This window comes from Bufo bufo, chromosome 11 (genome assembly GCF_905171765.1).
Source record: "Bufo bufo chromosome 11, aBufBuf1.1, whole genome shotgun sequence".
NCBI lineage: Eukaryota > Metazoa > Chordata > Amphibia > Anura > Bufonidae > Bufo > Bufo bufo.
Genome location: NC_053399.1, coordinates 17,805,472 through 17,814,762, shown reverse-complemented (window position 1 = coordinate 17,814,762; position 9,291 = coordinate 17,805,472).

Here is a 9,291-nt window from a genome sequence, read left to right as displayed (position 1 = left end):
CACTCCCTACACTCTCTGTCCCTTCCTATGCTCAGCTCTCCCTGACTTCGAATGAGCCGAACATGCGTCATCGGGTGCTATATAGCACCCGATGACGCGTTCCAGCCAGCCAATCACTGTAATGCCAGTAGCCAAGTACTGGCATTACAGTGAGGGCAGTACTTACCTGTACGTTTATTTGCTGCTTAGCAGCCGTGAAACGTGCGGGGAGGGGACTCGAGCATAGCGCTCGAGCACATGCGGTTCTCAGCCGAGTACCGCCATGTGCCGAGCATAGCGATGCTCGAACCGAACTGGTCTTCGGCCGAGCATGATCGCTCAACACTAGTGGTCTCCAAAATATCTTTATTTCCATGGAAGCACAATGGACCATTTCCTTCCAGTTCTGTGTAATGAGACGATGGTCCAATTTTACTAATGTGTCTGCGCCTAAAATCTGTCTAAAACATTAACTAGGGCTTCTGCATATTTTTCTGACTTGGCAAGAACTAGGGCTTAGTGGGAAGGAGTGGTGCCTAAAGGGACGTGGCCAACGGTGCGCCACTTGGCACCACAATTCTATATCTGGTATGCAGTCTGGTATGTCCCTGCACCAGAAGCCTTTTTTCTCTGTTTTTAGCCATGGCAGCGTGCACCTGCGCATTGGGATGTGCTGACTAACCCCCTTTTCTTTTCAGATTTACAGCGCTGGAGATGTGGCACTAGCGAGTCGTGCACTCCTGATTAGCTTGTCTGCCCTATAGGCTGATTTTAATTAGTTTCAGTATAAAGCTGTGACCTGCTCTCACTACTTTCATTGGAAGCTGTCTGGCACAAGGAAAGGTATGGAGTGTGATAATAGAATAGGCTACAGAATTTTTGAAAGCCATGAAAACCCCTTTTGAGTTTTTATTACTATGGAAGTGAATAATATTGGGGAAAATGCAGTGTTTTACCGGTCCGGCATCTGCAGGCAGTAGATGTGATTCTTGAATACAGATCATGTCTGCACATATTAACTAGACCTCCTTCCAAACATAAGTCCGTTTCTGCAGACCGTTTATATTCTTGTACATAGGAGCAGTATTATAATTGTTATATCCTTGTACATAGTAGGCAATATTATAATAGTTATATTCTTGAACATGGGAGCAGTATTATAGTAGTTATATTCTTGTACATTAGAGCAGTATTATAGTAGTTATATTATTGTACATTGGAGCAGTATTATAGTAGTTATATTCTTGTACATAGGAGCAGTATTATAGTAGTTATATTCCTGTACATTAGAGCAGTATTATAGTAGTTATATTCTTGTACATAGGAGCAGTATTATAGTAGTTATATTCTTGTACATAGGGGCAGTATTATAGTAGTTATATTCTTGTACATTAGAGCAGTATTATAGTAGTTATATTATTGTACATTGGAGCAGTATTATAGTAGTTATATTCTTGTACATAGGAGCAGTATTATAGTAGTTATATTCTTGTACATACAGATTTAGCAGCGCTAGCGATCACTGTTTTTGCATAGCGTAACAATCGAATCGCGACTTCTCCTCTTTCACTATGAATGAAACAGTAACTGTAACAGCAATACACAACAAGGCCAGTAGATGGCAGTGTTAACCTAAAGTATGTAATGACACTACACTATGCCCAATCCTCCTCCGCAACCTTTCTCCACACATTGTGTTTATTTGTCGTGTTTATTCGTCATGGAGCACTGCTACTTGTTGCTCCATGATTAGTATACACGTCACGGTATTAAACTGTCACCATGTCTGCAGACAAATTGTAAGATTAAAGACGGATTTTGTCTCTCTTTTACTGCATAGTTCCACATTTTTTGAAAACTCTACCTTTTAATCTCTAACCAAACACTCCGCTTCTTACACACAAAACAACCTCCTCTCCTCGTGTATGCATTTGAGGATTTCCTACTGAAGATTTGCCAGGCGAAATCCCTTAAATCTAGTTGCAGCTGAAGATTCACTCCCTTTAATTAAATGTAACTAATTTATACATAGTTTATTTTTATTTTTTTTAAATGCCAATACTATTTATTTAACATTAACAAAAAAAACTGTATTATACTTAATGGGTTTCTATCACTTCGTATGACATAATTAGCTCTCAGACACTAGCGATCCGCTAGTGTCTGCTCTGGCCAACCATCCTAATATAACAGCTTTTGGGGCAGCCGTTTTGCTAAAAAAATAACTTTAATAAATATGCTAATGAGCCTCTAGGTGCTATGGGGGCGTCATTAGCACCTAGAGGCTCCGTCTACCTTCATACACAGCCACCGCCCAGCGCGTCCCTCCAGCCTGCCCATCTCCTGCTGAATGCGATCCTCCGTGTGACGCAACGGACGAATTCTCGCGCAAGCGCCGTGCGCGGCTGTATTCGGCGCATGTGCAGTGAATGTCTGACTGCTTCCCTGCTCAGACATCTCCACTGCGCCTGCGCCGATGACATCATAGTGCTCCAAGGAACAGGCGCAGTGGAGATGTCTGAGCAGGGAAGCAGTCAGACATTCACTGCGCATGCGCCGAATACAGCCGCGCACGGCGCATGCGCGAGAATTAGCATATTTATAAAAGTTATTTTTTTAGCAAAACGGCTGCCCCAAAAGCTGTTATATTAGGATGGTTGGCCAGAGCAGACACTAGCGGATCGCTAGTGTCTGAGAGCTAATTATGTCATACGAAGTGATAGAAACCCTTTAATAAATCAGTACAAAAAAACTAGTTGAAATTTTAATAAATTTAAATGTTTCTGTTGTAAGGGATCACCTTCTTTCAGGGGGTCACAATCACAGACTTCTTCGCAGATAACAGGAGTTAGTGTCCAAACTGTGCTTTTATTTTCAGTCACTTCAGCACAATACACATTAGTCCAGTTATAAGGCAATGGGTTGGCAGGGATTTCTGCACCAACATAAACACTCAAAATAAACACTTTTTTTCCTGACTCACCTTTAAACACATGGTCTCAGTCTCCACGCCTCAGCGGGTCAGCCCACCACACAAGTCCACACAGGAAAGAGAATTGGCTTCGCATAGCCTTGTGGCCCCTCATCCTCGCCAGTAATGCTGCCTGCCCGGGAAGTGACTGCAGACAGCGCCCGTCCTCAGCACCCCGCCCAGGGCCGCGGTACCAGAGACTCCCGCAGTGTAGCGGAGTAATAGTATAATCCACGGTGTCTCCGCTGGTAGTCCTATCCAGCATACAAGATATGGGTAGCATGAGTATAATCCCTTTGTCCCAAGAACTGGCCGACACAGTCTGGGAGTCAACAACCCTTTTATTGAAATGTAAACTTTTATATACAAGTCCCTATGCAAGGGGTTTCCATAATGGCATTCCAGGAGTTTCCACATGCAAGGGGTGAGGGGGGGGGGGGGGGGGGATGTGTGGCATACAACATCTGTTTGCAAAACTAGCATAGGAATGCCCTTAGTCTTGTACAGTGTAAAATTGACACATGAACCCAGTCTTTGATATACTGAAGTGGCTAGGTTTGCCACAATGCTCCCCCAGAACCACAAGCCGGCATACACAGTCTGATCCCAACGGATTGGCTTGGGGATGTCCGGAGGAGTACCCACAGATCTCTTTTCAAGTTCAGTTTGTCTGGATAGCCCGTCGGCGTTGCCATTTTGCTTCCCAGGGCGGTAGTGGATAGAAAAGTCAAAAGGCTGCAGCGCCAAGCTCCAGCGCAGAAGCCTGGCATTGTCTCCTGATACCCTGTTTCGCCATACCAGCGGGTTGTGATCTGTGAGTAAGAAAAAGGGTTGCCCGTACAAGTAGGACTGCAGGTTTTTAAGGGCCCACACCACGGCCAAACATTCTTTTTCGATGGCGGCGTAGCTTACTTCTCTGGGTAGGAGTTTTCTGCTTAGGTAAGCTACTGGCTGCTCGCCGCCATCTGCTCCGACTTGGCTCAGCACTGCTCCCAATCCAAACATGGAAGCGTCTGTGTGGACAAGGAATCGTTTAGTGGGATCAGAAGAGGTGAGTACAGGTGCGTTGATCAGGGTGGATTTCAGTTGCTGGAATGCCTTTTCACACTCTGGGGCCCAGACTACTAGCTTAGGGAGGTTTTTTACAGGTCAAATCCGTGAGAGGCTTGGCTAGAGTGCTGTAATTGGGCATAAATTTCCGGTAGTACCCGGCGGTACCCAGGAAGACTAGGACTTAGGTCTTAGTACGGGGGGTTGGCCACTTGGCTACGGTTTCTATCTTGGCGGGCTCAGGTTTCTGTTGGCCGCTCCCTACTCAGTGGCCTAGATATTGGACTTCAGCCATCCCTATATGGCATTTACTGGGATTAAGGGTTAATCCTGCCTCCCTGATCCGGTCTAGTACCTATGTGGGTCAGGTGTTCGGCCCAGGAGTGACTAAAAATGGCTATGTCATCTAAATAGGCGCAAGCGTACTCCTGGCACCCGTCCAATAACCGATCCACCATCCTCTGAAATGTAGCCGGGGCGTTTTTCATCCCGAATGGCATGACCTTAAACTGGTACAGGCCAAACGGGGTGACAAACGCCGACTTGGGGACGGCTTCCTCGGCTAAGGGAAACTGCCAGTACCCCTTACAAAGATCTATTGTAATGAGGTATTGGCCTCTGGCCATTTTATCCAGGAGCTCGTCTATCCGGGGCATAGGGTAGGCGTCAGATATGGTTTTGTCATTGAGCCTCTTGTAGTCTACGCAGAAGCGGGTTGTCCCATCCCGCTTCGGCACTAGCACTACCGGGGAGGCCCAGGGGCTGTCTGAGTGTTCTATAACACCTAACTGTAAGATTTCCTCAGTCTCCTTGAACATGTTCTCCTTTACGGACTCTGGTATGCGGTACAGGGGTTGTCTTAGCGGGGTTTGTCCGGGGGTCTCTACCCTATGGGTAGCTAGGGGTGTGTACCCGGGGCGATCAGATAACATGGCCCCTTTATCCTGAATTAACTTGTGCTTGTGCCCGTTCCTGGGGGCTCAGGCGCTCCCCCAACTGTACTTCTCCCAGGCCCTCGTTCTGGTCTCCTCTCTCTAGGAGGTCTGGGAGGGGTAAGTTATCAAAGTCCTCTGCGGCAGAGGCACAGATGGCGGCTACATTTTCCACGTGCTCGTAGTAGAGCTTCAGCATATTTACGCGGAGCATGCGTCTGCCACCCGCCCCAGCGCAGGGGCCGATCACATAGGTGGTATCACAGATCTGTTCTACCACCTTGTATGGGCCCTGCCAGGAGGCCTTCAGCTTGTCATTGTGAACTGGCCTCAGGATTAGCACCTTCTGCCCTATCTGAAAGCTGCTGTCTCTGGCTCCCTTGTCATACCATCTGCGCTGTCATTGTTGGGCTGCCTGGAGGTTAGTACGCACTGTCTGAGTAAATTCCTCCAGGCGCTCATGAAACTCTAGCACGTATGGGACGATAGGGGTACCCCTAGTGTTCACCTCCCCTTCCCAATGTTCTCGGATGAGATCTAAGGGACCCCTCACCCTTCTCCCGAACAGTAGTTCAAAGGGGGAGAACCCGGTGGACTCTTGGGGAACCTCCCTATATGCAAAGAGCAAATGAGGTAAGAACCTTTCCCAGTCCTTTCTGGTGTCTACAAACGTACGGATCATCTGCTTCAGAGTTCCGCTGAAACGTTCGCAGAGACCGTTGGACTGGGGGTGATAAGCCGAATTTAAGATGGGTTTAATACCGCATACCTTCCAGAGTTGGTGGGTAACCTCTGCAGTGAATTGGGTGCCCCTACCTGAAATAATCTCCCTGGAAATTCCCGTGCGGGAGAACATTCGCATCAGGGCATCCGCTATGGTCTCTGCATGAACATTGGTCAGCGCCACCGCCTCTGGATACCTGGTGGCATAGTCCACTACGGTCAAGATGTACTTCTTGCCAGAGGGACTGGGTTTAGCTAGGGGGCCTATGAGGTCTACGGCCACTCGACTAAATGGTTCCTCAATGATTGGAAGGGGTTGGAGCTTCGCTTTATAGCGATCTCCTCGCTTCCCTACTCTCTGGCAGGTATCGCAGGTTTGGCAAAATTGCCTGATATCCTTTGAGATATCTGGCCAGAAAAAGTTCTGGGTCAGCCGATGTTTAGTTAGGCTGACCACTAGATGTCCTGACAGGGGTATGTAGTGGGCAATGCGCAGTAAATCCTGCCTATATTTTTGGGGGACTATCAGCTGTTTCGTGTGCATCGGGATAGACCCAGCTACCATTTTTTCAGCGTAGCGATATAATAGGCCCTTTTCCCAGGCATATCTCTCTCTCTCTAACCCGGCCTTGCTGTTGGCTATCCTGTCTTTATACACCTGTAAGGAGGGATCTAGGGCTACCTCACTGCCAAATGCTAACGGGCATCCCAGGGGAGGGCATTGGGAGAAGGTGGTGGTTTGCTTACCTGAGCCTCTGAGTGTGTGGATGGTGCTGTGGTGCGGGACTGCTGTCTGGTGACGACTGGGTAGGCCTCTTGTACCGTGGGTTGGGGAACAAAAGCTGACGTGAGCTTCCCCAAGTCGTTGCCCAAAATAACATCTGCCAGCAAGTCTTGCATGAGCCCCACTTCCAAATCTCCTGATCCTACTCAATACCCAATTCAAATGCACCTTGGCAGTAGGTACTTTGTAGATCGCTCCCCCTGCAACTCGCAAGGCTACACACTCTCCGGTGCGGGCCTCCTTGGGGATGAGGTGGTTCCGGACCAAGGTCAAAGTGGCCCCTGAGTCCCGTAGTCCTTGCACATGTTTTCCAGCTAGGTATACACCCTGGCGATGACCTTGTCTATTGTTGAAAGCTGCTTGGATGGGGTTGGCCTCATGTAGTACCCCCAGTTCTTCTACAGAGGTGGCTGAAGTGTGTTGGGCTTTAGCTTCACCCTGTTAGCATTGTACGGTCGCCCGAACCCCTGGAGGTTGGCCCTGATTGGACCAGGTTTGTCGGTTTCGGTTTCGTGGGCATTCCCATTGCACATGGCCAAACTGGTTGCAGGTGTGGCATCGTATACTAGGCGGGGGTGGGTATCTCAGTGGGTATCGGTTAGGGGCTCCCCCTGGTCATGACCACAGTTCAGGAACACATCGGAGCCCATCATGCACCTTCAGACCGTGTTCACACCATAGTTAGCGTAGTGGTAGGACCCTTGCCATGCTGAGAGACCGTGACGTGGTGCATGATGGGCTCCGATATGTTCCTGACAGAAATATATTGGCAAAAGTCTCAGCTTTTAATATCTGCTTGTATGACTAGCCAGTATAGTCAGTGGCAGATCCGTTTGGTGCATTTTTTCTGTGATTTATATGTATTCTGTGAATGTAACCTAATTTTTTTTTTATGTGAATGGGCAGGGGAGGGCATGTGACGTGTGGAACCAATGAAAACATACCTCCTGGTATAAAAGTATCAGCCAGAAAAGAAAATGGCAGTCCTATTTGATTGGGAAGCAGAGATGCTGCTCTTTTTTCTTTTTTTTTTTTTTTTTTAATTGACCCTGGGTGTTCTGGAGCGTACCCCTGACCTCCTGTCATACTGCCCATTAACCCTTTCAACCCCTTTCTTCCATCACTGCTCTAACTCTGAAGCGGTGATGGAGAAAGGGGGCAGTGACATGTTTAGTATATTATTTTTTTATTTTAATCAATTATAAATGTGCGGCTATAGGAAGAAATTAGATTTTTAATTTTTTTTTGACCCAGACCCACTTGGTTCTTGAAGATCCAGTGGGTCTGATGCCTATATAATACACTGCAGTACACTATGTAGTGTACTGCAGTGTATTGTGGCTTTACACAGCCTTTAGCAGGAGCATGATCAGGCTTAGCTATAACATGGAAGCCTGTGAAGGCGTCCGGTTGCCATGGTAACCATCGGGATGCTACCACAACAGCGCAGCGGCCCGATGTGGGAGGGAGGTAGCTCCCTCTCTGTTACCCCATCAAACATCGTGCCGCAGCTGACACTCTGCTAACCGCTCGACAATCCTGAAACAGATCGGGGCGGGAGGGGGGCATAAGGTGGATCAGCAGCGCTGCCGCCGGCCATCCTTAAATTAGGGAGGCACAATGAGGGCTGGAGCCTACATGGGGGGGATATTATATATAAACACATTTTAGAAGGTTCTGATCTCCACAGTCACGGACTGTGGGGATCAGAACCTTTCAGCCGGCTTTAGGATCGTGGATTGGCTAGCATTAGGATCGTGTACAGACCAGCCAATCAGATCGATCGCTGGCCCGGGATCGCCCTGATTGGTCCCGGGCCGTTAAGCTGAGATCCCTGGCTGTGTGTAACAGCCGGGGTCTCAGCGCTGTCACCATGTCTGCAGACATGGTGACAGTTTAATGCCATGATGTGTATACTCGTCACGGAGCACCAAGTAGCAGTGGTCCATGACGAGTATACATGTCAAATAGCACTAAGGGGTTAATGAACACAATTCATGTTCCTTGTAAAACAGTTGTGCACTCCTACTATGATAAAGTAGGACAGTAAAACTTTTCTTTAATACAAATAATGATTTTATATATATATATATATATATATATATATTCATATTATACCTACGTATACACTATATATTGTTATATTTTACTAAATGGGCAAGCAGAGTAGGAGTGGGGAAGATGTGGAGGGATGTTTGGAGAAAGGTTGCGGAGGAGGATCGGGCATAGTGTAGTGTACAGTACAAGCAGGGATTGATACTTAGGGGCGCATTGGCCATAGACCTGACAGGGAAATTTCCTGGTGGGCCACTGTATTTTGTAATACTGGCAGTATTTTGTGATGGACTGTGGTATTTGGCTCTGTTGGGGTGGTATAATGTGCTACAATATGGTGTTGCTGGCCCTGCCTTCCATCAATTTGGACCCAACTACAAAATGGGGCCACTTTTAGTATTTTAAGTTTTCAGTCAGCTCCTATTAATACTACTGTATGAAACTGCAGATCCATGCACCATGTGGGTGAATTTTCTCACTACTCTTTTTAAGTGCTTCGGGTTAGCTAATGAAATAGGATATTGCTCTGCGTTCACACGATTCTACTGTGAAAGATAGCGCTGCTACATCTGTAGGAGCAGCAATATGGTAGTTATATTCTTATACATAGGAGGCAGTAATATAGTAGTTATATTCCTGTACATAGGAGCAGTATTATAGTAGTTATATTCTTGTACATAGGAGGCAGTAATATAGTAGTTATGTTCTTGTACATAGGAGGCAGTAATATAATAGTTATATTCTTGTACATAAGAGGCAGTATTATAGTAGTTATATTCTTGTACATAGGAGCAGTA